An 18,036-nucleotide genomic window follows, 5' to 3' on the forward strand; every position below is an offset into this window, starting at 1 on the left:
GGTGACAGACTTCATGCTGGAGGAGCCCTTGGAAGGCCAGTGCAGCTAGGTCTCTTGTTTGTCAAGGAGGAAGTCGACACCCAGCATTGGGAAGTGAGTGCCCTAGGCAGTGCCCCAGGCTGCTGGCAGAACCAGGCAGGATTGGGGAACTTTCTTTTGGCATTGGATGCCTGGTGGGAGGGGCTCTGCCAGGAAAGCGTCTTCCTTCACTGCCTCCAGATTTCCACTCAGAGGCCAACTCCTTAGAGAAGTCTTTCTAGACAGTCCTAGATGAAGGAGGGTTCTATCATCCTCCACCTACTGGCCTGGCTTCATTTTTCTTCATGGCACTTACTATCTCTTGCAGTTTTATGAATCACATTATTTATTTCTTGTTCCCTCACCCATCCCCCAATTAGAATGTGAGCTCCTCGAGCTCGGGGAGGGTCTGTCTTGTTCCCATGCATAGGACAGTACCTGGCACAAACTCAACAATTTTTGTGTGGAGTGAATGAATGAACGGAGTCAGGTGGCCAAGAACGATGCTTCTGTTTTATGGGGGAAAGTTTGGTGTGAAGATGAACTTATTAAAGGCAAGCTAGATACATAATTCTAGATGCAAGAGGGGAGTGAGAAGTAATTTAGAGAAGAGAAGGGGCAGGCCAGCATGTACGGATACTAGGTTTGGCACACAGACTGTAAAGTGGTGAGAGCCCCCTCCCCAGTTGTGCAGTTCTCAACTTGGACAACAATACGTGACGACCCTGGGGGTGGGAAGAACACAAGAGTTTTGGCCCCCTCAGCAGATCCAAGGGGGTGAGGGAGTGGTGAGTCGAGGCAGCTCTACAGGTGCCTGCCGCAGGAGGAACAGGCTGTACCCACCATGAGGACGCCACGTGGTCGCGGTTAGCAGTTTGCCATCCGGTGGCATTGTCCCCACAGACAGTTGTCGAGGTGGGGGTGGGGTGGTGCTGGAGCGATTGTTCTGCTGTTAGCAATCTCTAGTACCTGGAGGACCCAGGGGTACGCGGGTGGGGAAATCACCCCTACACACCCCACAAGCACACACCAGAGGCTGCGGACGGAGATGATCACAACAGCGGGAGGGAGGGGGGGCTGTTTCCTGAGCTAGCAGTGAACTCTGAAGGCGGAGGACATTGTGTTCTGAGACTTCTCCATTGAGCAGAGGACTCGGTGAAGAGCCTGTCCCGGCCGCCTTCTTCCTCCCCGGTCGTACAGACTGGGCACAACAACAATCACCCTATGATTGTGGGGCCTGTCCTCGATGAGTCACCTTGCCCACAGCAAGCCTTTTGGGGTGATGTTATCAGCCCCGATGCTTACTTAATTCCCTGGTTGACATCACCACTGCCCTGTCTCCTTCTCGGCACTGCAGCCCGCGCGCTGGCACATCCTGGAAGGGAAGGCGGTGGAGGTCTCTTGCCAGAAGCTACAAGAGCGGGTAAACCGGGACCCTCAGTCACGTGGCTATTAGCCTCAAGGTGCTTGTCCTAGTTTCTTGATTCGCTGGACAGGGGCCTCAGTTTACCTCTTAGGAAATACTCTCTGGAGTCTGCATCCTTGGGGTGTGGTCCCCCAGTCCAGCCCTCTGCTGGCTCAGGCATGTGTTTCTAAGTTCTGTCTCCTGCAGGGCTCTCTGCCTCCGAGCCTCCATGATGGGTCTTTGGGATCCAAGGCTCTCCAGGGCTCCACTAGGCTGCCCTGCTGGCCTTCTTCCTGCCTCCCTGTCGAGACCCTCTGTCCTGGGACCCAGCTCCCTCAGAGGCGTTGGCTCCTTGCTGCTGCCCCAACCCCACCCTGGGGAGCTGCCTCCTGGGAGCAGAAGCCTGTCTTCCTCCTCCCCTTCCTCCTCCTCCGTCCCTGCCTAGTATTCTCTCTGGCCTCCCTTCTCTGTCACCCTTCTCAGGGCCTCCCTGTGCTCAGTGGCACACGGAAGGAGCCATGGAGTCAGCAGAGTCCTAGCAGGAAGGACCAGAGATATAGGCCATTCTGTGTCAGCCTCAGCCTGGTCTCCGCTGGCCAGGGGGCGCTGAGAAGGAAGGGTCGGGTCCGGCCACCCGCCGGCCCCTCCCCACCATCTGAGGTGGATAGCCCAGGGGTGAGAGGGGTGAGGCAGGGAGGTGCAGGAGTCACTCTGCTCAGGCCACAGGGGCAGGACCTCAGTCCTTGATGGGAGGCTGCCTGAGCTTGGCAGGGAGGGAGGCGTTGCGGGGGAAGTGGGTGGGGCCAGGCAGGGAGAAGAGCCAGCCCTTTGAACTGCCCAAGCAGCATCCTCTGTGGCCCCAGGAGACAGTCCCCAAATGTCACTGCCTGAGGCCAGGGCAGGGGGAGGGGGAGGTTGCTCAACACCAGTCACTCTTATGCTAGCTGGGTAACCGAAATGAATGTTCTTAGAAGGAAAAAGGAAAAACAAACAGAAAACCCCAAAACCTACCACTGAGGTCATTCCTCTTACCCCCAGCTGCTCCTGAGCAGATCCTGAGAGCAGATAGCATACCTGGGCCATGGCTGGCTCTCCCCCACTCATTCTTGTGGACACAAGGCCATTAGTTGACCTGGCTGTTCCACACCCAAGCATTGGCTATTCCAAGTAAGAAGGGGATGAGCCCAGAGGGAGGCACGGAGGAGCAAGCCCAGGCTCAGCCCTACGCACCCCAGTCTCTTCGGGCCTCTTTCCCCACCTGTCAAATGGAGGAAACCATTGAGGACTCAATGAGATAATAAATGTGAAAGTGCTTAGCAGTGTTCACTAGCCAGCCAAGAGGTGGGTGGGGGTGGGAGGTCCTGCAGAGAAGGGAAAAGGGAGTCAGGAAGAGTTTCAGAGAAGAAGCCACACCTCAATAATTTAAGAACATTAAATCAGTTGACTCCATCTGCTCTCAAATCTTTTAGCTTCCCTTTAAGCCCTGAGTTGAGTTCTTATTCATGCTGTCAGGGAACGGCACACCTTGAGAATGATGGGTACCATTGCTGAACTTAGCCTGTGGTCACCTAAGACCCCCGGATCCTTTTTTAAGTTTGAGAATACAGAATCCTCAGTGCAGTCTATTGGGCGTTCTGCTGTAGTCCTTCCCTCCTAGACCACAGTGTGAGCTCAGATTCTAGTCAACTGAGACTGCTTTCCTCAGTTGGAGAGTTCGGCCTGATTCTGGCTGTAGCGTGAGACTGTATCCTCTTTAATCCTGAACCCGAAGCTCACTCCCACTTACATATCCATACATATCTCAGACAACTTGTCTTTCTCAGTAGCCCTCTCTCCGCTTGGGTGCTAGATCGTAGTTCACGGTTAAGACTCCTCATCACGCAAGCCGGAGGCTGAGTCATCCTTGACCGCTGCCTTCTGTCCACCACATCTGATTAGGTCTCTCATCTGGTGGATTCTAACACTTTGGTATCTTGAGTTTTTACTCTCCCCCTCTTCCGCTCCGTTTCTGTACTAGTTTAGATACTCATCTCTTTCCTTAAGAACAGGCAGTAGAGGGGTGCCTGGGTGGCTCAGTGGGTTAAAGCCTCTGCCTTTGGCTCAGGTCATGATCCCAGAGTCCTGGAATCGAGCCCCACATCGGGCTCTCTGTTCAGAGAGAGCCTGCTTCCTCCTCTCTCTCTGTCTGCTTCTCTGCCTACTTGTGATCTCTGTCAAATAAATAAATAAAATCTCAAAAAAAAAAAAAAAACCAGGCAGTATAATCAGTCACACCTCCTGAGCCATCCTCCCCATGGATGCCACGGGGGACTCTGCTGATGCAGTGGAACCCTCCCCTCCCGGTGCTGTAGCTCCCGCCAGTCTTCCTGGCTTCAGGGCCCCGCACTGCGGGATATGGACCGACCGGACAGATGTGCGGATTTTGGGAAGTGCTTGCTTAGGTTTGCTCAAGCTGCTGAGATTGCCCCTCGCTTCCTTGTCAGCCTAGAGAGTAACCTCCTCCTCCAGGAAGCCTCCCAGACAGCACATGTACATGTGGGTTGCTCCTTCCCCAGTTCCCAGCTCTACTCTGTTCATTGCATAGTGAGTGCGCACTGCCCTGCAGTGCTCCGCAGCTGTAGACTCATCTTTATCCTCTCTCTTCCTGGACCCTGATTCCACCAAGAGAACACGTGCCAGGCAGGCCTGGGTGGTATTTGGTTCTGCCTCTTTCCCACTGGGGACTTCAGACAGTTATTTATCTCTGAACTTTCCTTCCCTTATCTGTCAAATGGGTTAATACCATTACCTGCTTCTCAGGATGGGTCACTGAGTCAGTCATTGCTTGGCCCAGAGCCTGGCACACCATAACCATGTAGCAAATGGTACAGATGGTTTCCACTGTTGTTACTAATTACCAGGACAAGGGAAAAAGTGCTGACACCTCAGCCCTCCCCGTCCCTTCCCTAGAGTTCTTCAGCTCAGCCCCTTTGTCCCCTCTGCCCTTATTCACATACCTCTGCTCATCCCCTTTCTGGCTGTCTGCTCTCCCCACCTTGATAAGGTCTTGGGCAAGGTTGCCTGGTCCCCTTTTCCCCACGGTTCCTCCCAGGACAGTCCTTTCCTCCCACCCCCATCCCCCGGCCACTGCCCAGTGCTGTCCACACGGGGCTGCAGTGCTCAGTGTCAGACTATTGTCAGCCTGCTCTCAGCATGGCCTGCTCTGTTCACGTCCCGCACTGCAGGCGAGGTGGCTTGTTTAACAAGGCCCCGGAAATGTGCCCCCAACCACACAGGGAATGCAGTGCTGAACCGGCAGGCTGGTACAGCGGGTCATCTGTACCGAGCCCTGCTCCCATCCCTTCCTGTCTTTCTTGCCTCTGTATGGCTCAGCTTCCTCATCTGCAAAATGGGCACAATAATTCCTTCTCCTTCTTCGTCATCTGGAGGAAGGGAGAAGAACGGGGTCAGCCTGGGAAGATGTGAGGAGCTGGAGACCCTGCTGTGCTCAAGGCAGGCAAGCCTGGCTGAGGTGTTTGGGTGGTGGGGCACAGAACAGGACACAGCAGGAGGTAAGGGAGGTGAGTCCCGCCTGCACCCTTCCAGCGGCCCTACCCCTGTGCCTGAGTCCACAGTGCCCCCTGCTGGCGAGTCATCCCAGAAGCTCCCTGTGGGCAGCACCAGCCCCGCACTTGGGCTTTTCCCTAAGGTGACCACCCGGATTGCCTGGCCTGTGTCCTCAGGGAGCTCAGGCTGAGGGTCAACATGCACCCATGGCTCAGGAAGCCCAGGCTGGTGGTGGGGAGCCAGCGCCTCTGTCTGAGAAGGGAGCTTCCTGGGCCAGTGAATTCACCATTCTTCTCCCATAAATCACCGAAATCTCTTCAGGAGAGAAAGGTCCGCAGTTCGGCAGGGAGTCGGAAATGGTGTGCTCCAAGCCCTGCCGCTAGCCCTTGATTAAGGCTCCCTCCCACCGCCCGCTACCTCCAACCATGGACCCTCTGGGGAGACTTCAGTGGAGGGTGGACGCTGAGAAACAAAGGGGGGTGCTGGTCCCCTGCTTGCGCTTGGGCTGGACCCCTCATCGGCAGCCTCACCATCCAGACACAGTCCTCCCAGCGCTGTAGAGCCCAGGGCTGCCCGCCTTCTTACCAGGCCTTATCTCCCCAGCAGCAGCTTCCTTGTCTCCGCGTCTCCTTTGCCTGATTCTACGACGGGTGCTGCCGATTCAGGGAGAAGCAAACCCCTCACTGGCCTTCCAGAACAGACATGCCGCTGTTTCCCACATCTGCCCCCGCCCCTTCCTTGCCAGCATCTTCCCTGCTTGGGCCTTGAGGGCCTGCTCTGGAGGAAGGCAGCCCTCCATAACATCCCCCAGATTGAGATCCAACCGGCTGTGGCCACCTCTCCCTGGAAAGTCTCTCCCACTCCCCACCCTGGGTTCTGCTCACTGTTTTTAAGACTTTTCTCTCAAACTGTGATCTTCCCAGACTGCCTATATAAGGTCAAGATGGCATTCCTCCTCCAGGAAGCCTTCCTGGATGGATCCCAGCTTCAATTCCCCCGCCCCGCTGATGTCAACCTTGTGCATGATCCGCTGTGTCCTGGGTACATTTGCTGTTCTATCTGCCCCACAGGTGCTCCAGGCCACAGGAGGAAATACCTATGTCACCTCCTTCCCTGTACCACTGACAAGATCATACATGCTCCTTGAAGCCCACATAAATCAGTGGTTCTCTGCCAGGCATGGTTTTGCCCCCAGGAAACATTTGGCAATGTCTGGAGATAATTCTGGTTGTCATGACTAGAGGAGGGTGCCACTGGTGTGTCTGGTGGGTAGAGACCAGGGATCCTGCAAACCAACCTACAACACAGCCCCATGACAGCCCCGTGGCAAAGAAATAGCCAGCCTAAAATGTCAATAGTGTTGAGGTTGAGAAACCCTGATTTAAATAAATTCACAGACTGAGTATTAAAATAGTGGCCACGAAGTGGGTAATGGCTGCAGGGGAAGGGGACAGAGCTGGCATTTCAGAACAGCCTCCACTCCCCGTGGCCTTTTCAGTCCCCTGAGCCTCCCCCACTGCTTGGTCAAGCCTTCTCTAAGAGGAGGCTGATCTTAGCCAGAGGAGGAGGAGCTGGAGCCTGTCTAGAGGACCCATGGGGAAGTGGGTGCTGTGTGGGGAAATCCTTTGGGAGCAAGGGGTAGCTTGGCCTCAGGTTAGTTATCTGTAAAATGGGGATGAGTGTTTCCTTCCAGTCCTAATGGTCAGAGGTTCTCAACTGCCTCTGGCTCTGTACAAGTCCTTCCCCGCAGCACCTCCCCCCCCCCCCCCACGCCATGTTGCCCGGCAAGAGACCTCCCTCAGGGCTGAGGGTGGAGTACCAGCCATCAGCCCCTTAAATAGATGGGGGGGGGTTATTGAGGCTTTAATTGCCCTCCCAGGAAACAGCTGTAAGCACAAGAATGCTTTGATAGGCTTCATCAAAGCTGCTCCATGTCTCCTGGGGACTGCCTGGGTGGGGGGCATGCGGGAGCCTTCAGCTGGGAACAGCTGTTATCCAGGCCCCCATGCAGAGGTGGAGGCTATGAAAGGTGCCCCCGACTTTGGTTGGGGTTAAGAACGTCCCAAGACTGGTTACCCTGAGGCAGGCCTCTCTAAAAGCTCTTCGGGGTCCTTCTCTGCACCCTCCCTGGGTGGGCTTAGGTGTCCCAGGGCCCTTGGCCTTTGAGGGGTGGCAGCTTTCCTCTCGTGCAGAGTTCTTTCACAGGAGCAGCCCGAGTCTGATTCCCTGGGACAGGGGTCCACAAGGGGGGGGGTGGGCCAAGTCATCCCTTCCAGCCCCCTTCATCCCACAGGGCCTCTGGGCATCTGGTGAATGGGGAGAAAGGGGCCCCTGAGTGAGTGTCTCCCCAGAGCTCACAGATCCGCCTCACAAGGATCCAAACCTGTCAGGAAAAGGCTTGGTCTCTGAGGACAACAAGCAGGAACCAAAACTAACTTGAAACCTCTGCCAGACAGCACCCCTTCAGGACTTTCCACCATGAAAACGTTGCACTCAGCAGCCCCGTCCAGCGTACATACCACAGGCCACACACACTCCCACCCGAGCGTGAATCAGGCACACAGGCTCAAGGCAGAGGGGACGCAGCCAACTTCAGCTGCACCCCCGGCCCTGCCGTATCTGGGTGCTCATCCTGAGCCCCAGATGTCCCAGGCAGTTCTGCGAAAACTTCTCCCAACTGTGCTTCCACCAGCAGCTAAAAAACACCCAACGACCGCCCTGAAAGCATTCCCAAAGATTTTTGTTTCTTCCCATCTGGCTAATGCAACCGATTACCCAACGGCTGGGTTAGGGAGAGCTGTCACCCCCATGGGTGATGGCCGTGACTGTGGTGGTGGCGGCAGTGACAGCCTCGATCGTCAGCACTGAGTGCGTGCTAACTATCCCCCAGAGACTGTGTGCTCTGTGCCTTGCCGACACCACCTCATTCAACCCTCAAAGCCACCCATCAGGTAACTGCTGTTATTATGCCCATTTACACGTCAGAGACTGAGGCGCAGAGGAGCAAAAGGAACGTCTGTAGAGACGCCAGCGTCAGAACTGGGGAGAAAGCAGGTAGAAACGTGATGGGGTGTGGGTCAGTGCCTGGGTGGGCTGTGTCTGCCTTGGGACCACTTGGGAAGACACCTCCCCCCAACTGTGGTCCCACCCACACTGCCTGAACCACCTCTTAGCTCTTAGGTTAAACATTACCCTCTGATGTCCTTCTCCGCTAGTGTGAAGTGTGTGGTCAGACCAGGGGCCCTGGGGCCTGGGGCCTGGGTTCTGGGCAGAAGGTCCAAGGGGAGGGCTGCAGGCAGAGCTGGGAACTGCTGAGCTGCAAGCCCTGGTTCTTTCTTTCTTTCTTTCTTTCTTTCTTTTTTTTTTTAAGTGTGGGAAGGACTCACCTAATACAAACACAAACGCAGATGTGAAGGTACATAAGCAACTTGATAAGAATATTGTCACAGGAATTAGGACATTATCATGAGGACAGTTTGGAATTCATAAATAAGGCCTTCTCAGAGGATATCAATGCTAGGCCCAGTTTGTCTGATTGTTAAAGCATAAGGCTGAGCTAATCCAGAATACCTACATTCCAGATATTTGACTCTAGAATTAATCTTGAACTCCCTGTGAATCGACGCTTTTATTATTTTTATTTTTCTCCAGTTTGAGTGAGATATAATTGTATTAGTTTCACGCTGTGTTTAAGTTGCACCCAGTGATTTGAAATCTAGACAGATTGCAGAATGGCTATGACAATAGGGCTAGTTGATATTCTTTACCTTACATAGCTGCATATTTTTTTTCTTGTGGTAAGAAAGATCTCTCCCATGTTTCTATGAGTTCTGGTTTTGTTTTTGTTTGTTTTTCTTCAGAGTCTACCTATAAGTGAGACCATGCAGTGTTTGTCTTTCTCTGTGTGGCTTTCTCTGCCGGGCCCTAGTTCTGAGAGCTGTGGGCACCTTTGGAGGGAGGTTGGGAAGGAGGAGGGTGTGTCTAAGCCAGAGCTGGGCTTTATCTTAGATAGGGTAAGAGTGCTTAGGGAAAAAAGGCCGGGGTGAGGGAGGGGGAAGCATGAGGAACTTTCTGGAAATCTGCGCCTTTTGCCTTCTTTCTGAACTTCCCTTCTCCTCCCCTCACCCCTCCTCCCACCCAAAACCAGGATCCAATTTCCTCTTTTTCTCAAAATACAACTCAAAACAGATTTAATCTCTGGGGATTGTTCTGAGAAGGAAACCTGTAGAGGCAAGTTGTCTCTGAACTTGCAAGAGAAATATATATATATCTCGAGCATCTGAAAATAAAAAGTCCATGTGGTGTGTGAGGCCACTTGAACTTCTGGCTGCCGGCCACCTGTGTCCTCCCTGCAACAGACAACAGCAAGGGCCCCATCCTGGGGTTGGCATATCTCTCCTGTTCCCACCCCATGGGGACTTTTCAGTGTATTCAGTATTCAGTGTATACAGCTATTTCAGAAATAACCACAGGGCAACTCTAAATCGGGTGAGGGACCAGCACCCTGTGACCCATGGTGGAGGTTAAGATTGCAGATTCCTGGGCTTCCTTCCAGCTGAATACACTGGAATTTTCTAGAAGCCCCTGGGGATTCTGCTGCAGACAACCTGAGCAAGTTCGGTCTGCTAGCCAGTGGCCCCGCTTGCTCTGGAGGGTGCTGGGAGCCTCTCTCACACACTGCCTCGGAGACCAGCCTCTGCAATGGAACTTTCGAGCTCTTGAGAACTGCCACCTGATGTTCCAGTCATTCTGAAGTGAGGTCACATGTAATGGGATGGGTGTTGTTTGGTGTGTGAAACATGTGACCCCCTCTGGTGCCAGGTGTACTGAGGGCACAGGGCGACTCAGTAGGACATGCTGGAGTCACCTGACAGGTGGCGTTCCAGCCCATATTTGAGTGCTACAGGAATGATGCTCCCTGAACTCTTTCCTCCCATCACTCATGGCCATAGATGCGAAACAGATGGTCCCACAGAAAACCTGGGCCTTCTCGCCCTCTGGCACATGCTGTCTCCAATCCACCATGGGCCCCCTACCCGTGTCTGTGGGCCTCCCTACTGGGAGTCACCAGGCCAGCATTTCCAAAACTGTCTTCTGGCAACATTAGTATGTCAAGGAATGTAATAAAACATCCTCCCACAAACATACACAGTTAGCAATATTTTCCTGTAAAATGCATTTGGAAAAAATATGCGCATGAAAAGTGATAAAACTATGAATGCTCTTAGCATCATATGATGTTGGAAGCATTGACCAGTACAAAATGGGGCTCTCTCTACTCAGAGATGCCAGGAATTCCCTCCGGGGCTTGCTTGTCACAATAAGAAGTGCTGGGGGCGCCTGGGTGGCTCAGTGGGTTAAAGCCTCTGCCTTCGGCTCAGGTCATGATCCCAGGGTCCTGGGATCAAGCCCCACATCTGGCTCTCACCTCAGCAGGGAGCCTGCTTCCTCCTCTCTCTCTCTCTGCCTGCCTCTCTGCCTACTTGTGATCTCTGTCTGCCAAATAAATAAATAAAATCTTTAAAAAAAAAAAAAACAATAAGAAGTGCTGGATGGTGAGATCTTTGAGGACAAGAGTCAGGACTGGTGTTCTCTTCTCTGTTGGTAGACTGTGACATCGGGGGACCCCACATGTGACTTGCTCGGGCATGTGACTTGCTTTGGCCCATGTGACATTAGAAGTGTGATGCAAGCATAGATCTGACCAATGCTTGCTTCTCCTCTTGGGGCTTGTTCTCTTGAGCCAAAGGCAGTCGCTTAACCAACTGAGCCACTCAGGCGCCCCACTCTTGGAACATTCTTGGGGAAGCTAGCCATCCAGTTGTAAAGAAGCATGGGTAGACAGATGAATGATGGTACAGCACTTGGAGAGAGAGCAACCTCGTGGAGTAGCTGAGGCACCAGACTCTTTAGAGGGTCTTCTTGAACTTTCCAGTCGAGGCCAGCTGAGAAGAACCATCCCACAGAGCCCGGCCCAAATTCCTGACCCACAAAATCATGAGAAATAAATAAACTGTTTCAGTTTTCAGCCACCAAGTTTTGGGGTAGTTTGTTACATGGCAATAGATAACTGAGATGCTTACAGTAGGTGTGTAATAAATGGGTATGGAATGAGGGAATGGCAAACCACAGTGTTGGCTCTAGTGCTAGTCCCTTGCACTGGTCCTGTACACTCATGGAACCTTGATCACACGTACCACCTGCTGTGATTCTTGGAATGACTATTTATATGTGTCCATTTGACTGGGGGCCATGGGGTCCCCAGATGGTAGGTCAAACATTATTCTGGGTGTTTCTATGAAAGTATTTTTGAATGAAATCGGTAGACCAGTAAAGTAGATTGTCCTCCAGAGTGGGAAGGACCAGTCAGTGGAAGGCTTACATAGAACCGAAGGCTGACCTTCCCCAGAGGAGGAGAGAATTCTCTTGCCTGACAGTTTTGGAAGTGGGGCTTTGGCTTTTCGTGCTTCTACGCCAGCTTGCTGGGCCTTCAGACTTGAACGAGGATAGCAACTCTGCAGGTTCTAGACTTGCTAGTCTCTCTGTAAGTTGATTCCTTATAATATATTTCTTTAGGGGTAGATACAGTTAGAGAGATCCTATTGGTTTTGGTTTTTGTTTTATTTTGTTTTGTTGTTGTTTTTGAGAATCGTGGAAAGTACAATAGCAAGAACAGGTGTTGCTATAACAAGTATAACAAGGGTGATAAGGAGAGGCTGAAAGAGTTTTGAGGCCCATGCTAGAAAAATCCTAATCACCTCAAGAGGACATTTGGCAGGAATATGGACATCAAAGTCCATTCTGACGAGGGCTTAGGAAGGGGAAAAACTGCAGAGAATACAGCATTGTGGTAACTAGCACGTTGATGGAGTATGACTAGTAGAGATGCTTCTGGTAAGATCTCAGGTGGAAATGCCCAAGATGCTCTTGGAAGCAGAAGGAAAGGCAATCCTTGTTATAAAGTAGCAAAGGATTTGGCTGACTTGTATTCCCGGGTTTTGCAGAAGGCAGATCTTGTGAGTGTCACCCTTGGATAGTTAGCAGAGTATTTTTTTTCTAAGCAAAGTGTTAGAAGGGCGGCCTGGTCCCTCCTTACCACTGATAATAAAATGTGAGAGATGGGGGTGGGGGGGGGGGGGAAATTGAAAGAATTTTTTCAGCAAAAGGAAACCAGAACTTGAAGATTTGGAAAATCCTCAGCCTATCCATATTGCAAAACATGAGAAAGCGTGTTCTGGAGAAACACCAAAGATTTGGCTGGATGATCATTCTGTAAAGATGACCCATGAATTAATCAGCCGCCTCTGCTGAAGCCAGGAATAGGATTGGGACTATGGCAGCAAGGCACAGCCAGTGGGGACAGAAGGGGCCAGAGGAAATGGAATGAAGGAAGCTGCTCCGATTTTTGGATCTGCAGGTCAGGGCACTAGAGGATCCAGCCTCAAACATGGTTGTCCTTCCAGAAGAGGGAAAAGAGACCATGAAAGCTATTCAGAGATCATAAGAGCTGTCACTCCTACCATAAGTCCAGGGGATGCCACTATCTTCTGGCTTCAGGGTGAGGGGCCCCTCCTCAGAAGGGGGCCAGGAGGCCCGCCCAGAGCGGAGGGGGCAGGGTCACTGCTGAGGGCCACAGAGGTAATGCTGCTGCCCCAGGGGGCACAGAGGGCAGAGCAATGAACTAAACAAGTTTGACCTGGAGCCTTAAGATCAAATAGAATTTGCCTTGTGGTTTCGGACTTGCTTGGTACCCTTCCTTCTTCTCAATTCTCCCTTTTGAGTCTGTCTTTTGCCTGTCCCGCCATTGTGATCCGGAAGCACGGAACATATCTGGTCTCACAGGTTCGAAGCTGGAGAGGAATTCTGCTTTGGGATGAATCATACCTCAGCCTCACCCAACCCTGATTTAGATGACATTTAGGGAGACTTCTGACTTGATGATGGATGGGTCAACTTTGGGGCTGTTGAATAGGGTGAATGTATTTCTTTTTAAAGATTTTATTTATTTTTTATATGTCAGAGAGAGAGAGCACAAGCAGGGGGAGCAGCAGGCAGAGGGAGAAGCAAACTCCCCGCTAATCAGGGAGCCCAATGCTGGGCTCGATCCCCGGACCCTGGGATCATGACCTGAGCCAAAGGCAGACGCCTAACAACTGAGCCACCCAGGTATCGCAGAGTGAATGTATTTTGCATGGGAGAACGATGTGAATTTGGGGGGCAAGATGGCAGAATGTTATGAACTGAATTGTGTCCCCCTAAATGTTGAAGACTTAACTGACCATGGCACTGTATTTGAGATGGGGCCTTGAAGGAGTTAATTAAGATTAAATGGGGTCACAAGGGTGGGCCTTCTCTAACAGTACTGGTGTCTTTTTTTTTTTTTTTAAGAGTATTTATTTATTTATTTGACAGAGAGAGACACAGCAAGAGAGAGGGAACACAAGCAAACGGAGTGGGATAGGGAGAAGCAGGCTTTCCGCTGAGCAGGGAGCTGGATGTGGGGTTCGATCCCAGGATCCCGGGATCATGACCTGAGCTGAAGGCAGATGCCTAACAACTGAACCACCCGGATGCCCCTCCTGGTGTCTTTATAAGAAAGGACAACAGATTTCTCCCTCTCTCCTTGGGTGCACACAGAGAAGGCTACATGAGGGCCCAGCAAGAATGTGTGTTTGCAAGCTGAGGAGACAGGTCTCACTGGAAGCCACATCTGCCAGCACCTTAACTTGGGCCTTCCAGCCTCTAGAACTATGACAGAATACATTCCTGTTGGTTAAGCCACCCAGTCTGCGGTCTCTTGCCATGGTGGCCTGAGCAGACGAATACAATTCCTCACAACGTTGGTGAGCGAGGAGCCAGGCGCACTTGGATTTCAAGTTCCACTTTCACGGATTGCCTCACTCGGCCAATACAGAAGTTCTGCTATGGGTCAGACACGGTGCAGGCACTGGTTTCAATGGTGAGCAAAATGGCTGCCGTTCCTGTCCTCACAGAGCTTAAAGTCATGGAAAGGGGACGCCTGTTCACCAAATAACAGCTCAAATAGACAGAAATTAGTAACGGTGTTGAGGGCTATAAGGTGATGTCACCTCGTCAAGGAGGTCAGAGACAAGTTTTCAAAGAAGTGACACCGGACCTGAGACATGAAGGGTGACCAAGACTACACTAGGTGAAGTGGGGAAGGAAAAGTATCGCACACAGAAGGAACAGCATATGCAAAGGCCGCTCCCACCAAGGAGGGAGTTGGTGAGTGTTCAGGGAACTAGGAGAAGTCTGCCCTGACTGGAATGGAGAGGAGATGGGTGGGCAGATGGTGTTCAAGATGAGGCTGGCTCTCTCCTGCTGGCTGGACCGCAGCAAGGTTTTGTCACAGGAGCAGAAGGAAGCCACTGAGCTCTCTTAACATGGGATTTGGCATGGTCAGATTTACATTTCTAGAAGATGCTCGTGGAGGGTGAGACCACTGAGGGGGTTAACACAGGGGCCCAGGAGAGGCGTGCAGAGGTCTGGGACCAGACTGGTGGCTGCAGACATGGAAGGAAAGGCTGGATTGGGCAGCTATCTGGGGAGGCAAGGGGTAAAGTAACTGGGCTTTGGGAGATGCAGGCAAGCAAGGAGTCAGTCATAACCTGAGTTCTCGGATTTGAGCTCCTGGGTGGTTGGTGGTGCCACTCACAAGGGAGAGAAGATGGGGAGGACCAAGTCAGGAGTGGGGGCAACTACTTACCTAATTGGGTGAACTTAAGCAGGTTACTTTGAAACCTCTGTGTGCCTCGGTTTCCCTACCTCAGTACTAAACATGAGGTAATGTAGAGCCCCGCTCAGAGTAGCTGCTCCTGTAGGTCGGGGCTTCCTGCCTTTCCCTCTGTGACGTGGCCTGGCCAGAGGCTACTGTTCCCATTTTAAGGATGGGGAAATTGAATCTCGGTAAGGCTGGAGTCTCGCCCAAAGTCACACGCTGTTGGATCCAGGCTTCCAGAAAGGTCATGGGAAGAGCCTTCCTACATTGCCAGGCTGCCTTCCACAGCAGCACGCAGATCTCCGGAGCAGAAAGCGTTCACTCATCAGCGGCTCAGTCATCCCTGGAGGCCTGGGATGGGGCAGGAAGAGAGGACAAAGTTCAGGTGGGAAAAGGAGGGGTGGGGGAAAGGGGATGAGGGAGCACTGGCATGAGGGCAGGCCTACAGTCCCTAGAGAGATGGGCCGTTAAACACTAAATTCATAGAGGAGCCAAACTCCAACACGCAGGCTGGTCACAAGGTTTAGTTTTTACTCACATGAAATCCAAGGTGGGTACTCTGACTGGCAGGCAGCCTGCCTCCAAGGGGAGATCCGGGCACTCCAGCTCCTTCTGTCCCCAGGACTCCACCATCTCCTAGGCCACGTGATCACGGCAGCAGGGGAAAGAGAGGTAGACGAGCCACGTGTGTTTCTTAAAGTCCTCAGCCCAGAGGAGAGACGCATGGCTTCTGCTCACACTCCTTTGGCCACCCTTGATGACGAAGGAGGTAGAAGTGTAGTCCAGCTCGGTGCCCAGGAAGAGGAGGACATGAGTTTGGTGACCAGTTACCCAGGCCTGCTACAGTAGGTCAGGGCTAACTAAGCTCGGTCAAGGGGGCAGGGTGCACCCAGGCTCTGCTGGAATTTCCCACCCCCCCCATACAGGAGAGGACCAGCTCCAGGTAAGTAAGTTGAAGGAGCCAGGATTGATCCCAGGGCACTGGCTGACCATTAGCAAGGTCAAGGGCTATGAAAACAGTCTCTAGCCGAGGCCAACGGGAAACCTGTCCTGAAGGCCTCAGGAGAGCAGGCTGTGAGGAGTTTGTGAGAGAAACCACCTGGACTGCACCTTCCACAACATTTGTGAGCTGGCAGAGAGAGGAGCCTTGTGAACTGTGACTGGGCGGCCTTGATGAGAGGGAAGCCTCCCTGATAAGGGACATTTGGACAGAGACACAAAGATGCTGAATCATAAGGACACCTACCTGTCTGAGGGCAATGGGAGCAGCAAGTCCCAAACCCCTGTGGGTAGGAGCAGGCCTGCAGTGCTGAGGACCCCGCTGTAATAATCTGGGCTAATCGAGAGACAAAGGTGGTGACAGTGAGCGGGGGCAGGGGAAGAAGTGGTTAGATTCTTGATCTATTTTGTATGTTTATCCCTCCTTACCTCACTTCCTTCCTTTTTTCAGTTTTCTCATGAAGACACATTGAGGTGTTTCCACATCTGTGCCTTCTTCTAGACTGTAAACCCTTTGAGGGTAAGACCTGGGCCTGGCTTCTCTCCCTACCCTCACACCTGGCCCGGAGAGGGCCCGGTGCCAGCGCCCGGCAAACAAGCCTGTGGAGAGACAGCACGTCCTCCTGAGTCATCAGATTTCACGGGGCTGAGCTGAAGCCCTGCTTGTCAGCATGTTGCTCACTGATGGGAAAAGCTTTCCTGTGGTCTAGACACTCCTGACTCCAGTCTAAGGAGACCTTCTAAAGAAGGTCAGTGTGTCCAGTGGAAGGAGATGGGGCTTTCCCGCCCTGAGCTCACAGAGCTACCTGCTGGGAAGACAGCTTCACGGGTTCTATTTTTTCCTGGATGTTCCCACCTGCTGACTTCCCAGGATGTGACAGGATACACAGAGGGCTGTGTCCAGCAGCGATCCTGGGCCCCAAGCAGCCTGGCCCTGGGCTCCCACACTGCTGGGCTCTACACTGCTTGCTCACTGGCTTGTGGGTAGGATCCCCAGTGGCTTTGCAGGGGGTGGGGGCGGGTGCCTTGAGCTTGGTTGTGGCAGGCTTTGTTTAATCTGGGCCCTTCCCTGCAACACCGCTGCCTCCCCCGCCCCTGACTTGTACAGGAACTTGGGTACAACTGATGTTTACAACCCAGGAGCCCTTGGACTTGAGAGGGCTTCGAGAAGCCCTACAGCCTTAAATTCAGCACGTTGCTGTAGGCTTCCGGCTTTCTCCAAAATCGCATTCTGAGAGTCATGGGTTTCCTGTGCTCTCAAGCCACAAATTAACTGCCATTTCACTTTTCCCACAGGTTTCGTCCCTCATCCTGTGTGGCAGGGGCTCACAGTGTAGTGGTTACAAAACCCGTGAGCTCTGGAACCGGACAGACCTAAGTGGGCATCAGAGCTTCCATTCTTCCTCGAGAAGCTCTCTGGGCTTCAGTTTTCTCGTCTGTAAAATGAGCACAGTCATAGTATCTCTCCAGGAGCTCAGCTGTGACGATGAACTGGGGTATGACTTTGTGCCTGGACCCACGATTATGCAAAGCTATCCTTGTCCTTAATCATAACTCCCAGCGAGGCAGGGCTCAGGGCTGGTGAGCATCCCTGCGGGCTCCGAATCCTGCCCCTCTTTCCACCAGCCTCTCAGTCCAGTTCCACGTCGGGCCAGAGCAAAATGGGAAAGCTGTGCGTGTTCTGGGCCTCTGGGGGAGTCTTCCAGTGGCTGAATCTGTGAATGATGCTTCTGCAGGTGCCAGGACCCGACAGCCCCATCCTCGCCCAGCGCCAGAGTCTGCCTGCCAGCCCCTTGTCAGCGGTTACAACCAGCAGCTGCCTCCCGCTGCCCGAGTTTTATCAAAAGCTCGGTTGAGAGAAATAAAGTTCATGGGGGTTACTTAAAGGCCATGCATTCCATCCATTCTTCCAGATGAGACTTATCCCTGAATCGAGTCGGGCTCTCATGAAGCTGAGTTGCTCTTGGACCACATGATTCAGCTGCCACAAAATCTTTATTATGTCCCTCCCTTATGATGGGGCTTTGTGGAAAAATGGCTGGAGGAGGCAGGCTGCATTTATTCTGGGATGCTGTTGTTGCTAGTTCCTGCTGCCCCAGTCAGTGCTCTCTGTAAGACCTAGAGGGAAATATATTTTAGGTTCCAGTTCCTGGTAAAGCTCCGTATCCTCAGAGCAATTGGTGGGCTTCTGACCTCTGGGCAAGGGGACTCGGGAAACTGACCCCCATTCTCATGTTACTTGGGCTGCCGGGAAGCTCGGATTTGGGGCTCAACTAGAAGAACCCTCAGGGATCTCTTGACCTGTGACGCAAGGGAGATGACTTCTATC

The 18,036-nt window shown here is 52.7% G+C and overlaps 1 long non-coding RNA gene across 3 annotated transcripts; it reads left to right on the forward strand.

Moving 5' to 3' along the window:
* The first annotated feature begins 15,030 nt into the window (after window positions 1-15,030).
* Window positions 15,031-17,818, forward strand: LOC111155913. 3 transcript variants are annotated; one of them, XR_002641165.1, is made up of 4 exons: window positions 15,031-15,093; window positions 16,159-16,456; window positions 17,004-17,203; window positions 17,444-17,818. It is a non-coding gene; the product is annotated as an uncharacterized LOC111155913 (long non-coding RNA). The 3 variants fall into 3 exon arrangements; XR_002641163.1 differs by having other exon boundaries at window positions 17,004-17,818; XR_002641164.1 differs by having other exon boundaries at window positions 16,159-16,227; window positions 17,004-17,818.
* The last annotated feature ends 218 nt before the right edge of the window (window positions 17,819-18,036 follow it).

Source organism: Enhydra lutris, unplaced genomic scaffold (assembly GCF_002288905.1).
Source record: "Enhydra lutris kenyoni isolate GAN:26980312 unplaced genomic scaffold, ASM228890v2 scaffoldscaffold44, whole genome shotgun sequence".
Taxonomy (NCBI): Eukaryota; Metazoa; Chordata; class Mammalia; order Carnivora; family Mustelidae; genus Enhydra; species Enhydra lutris.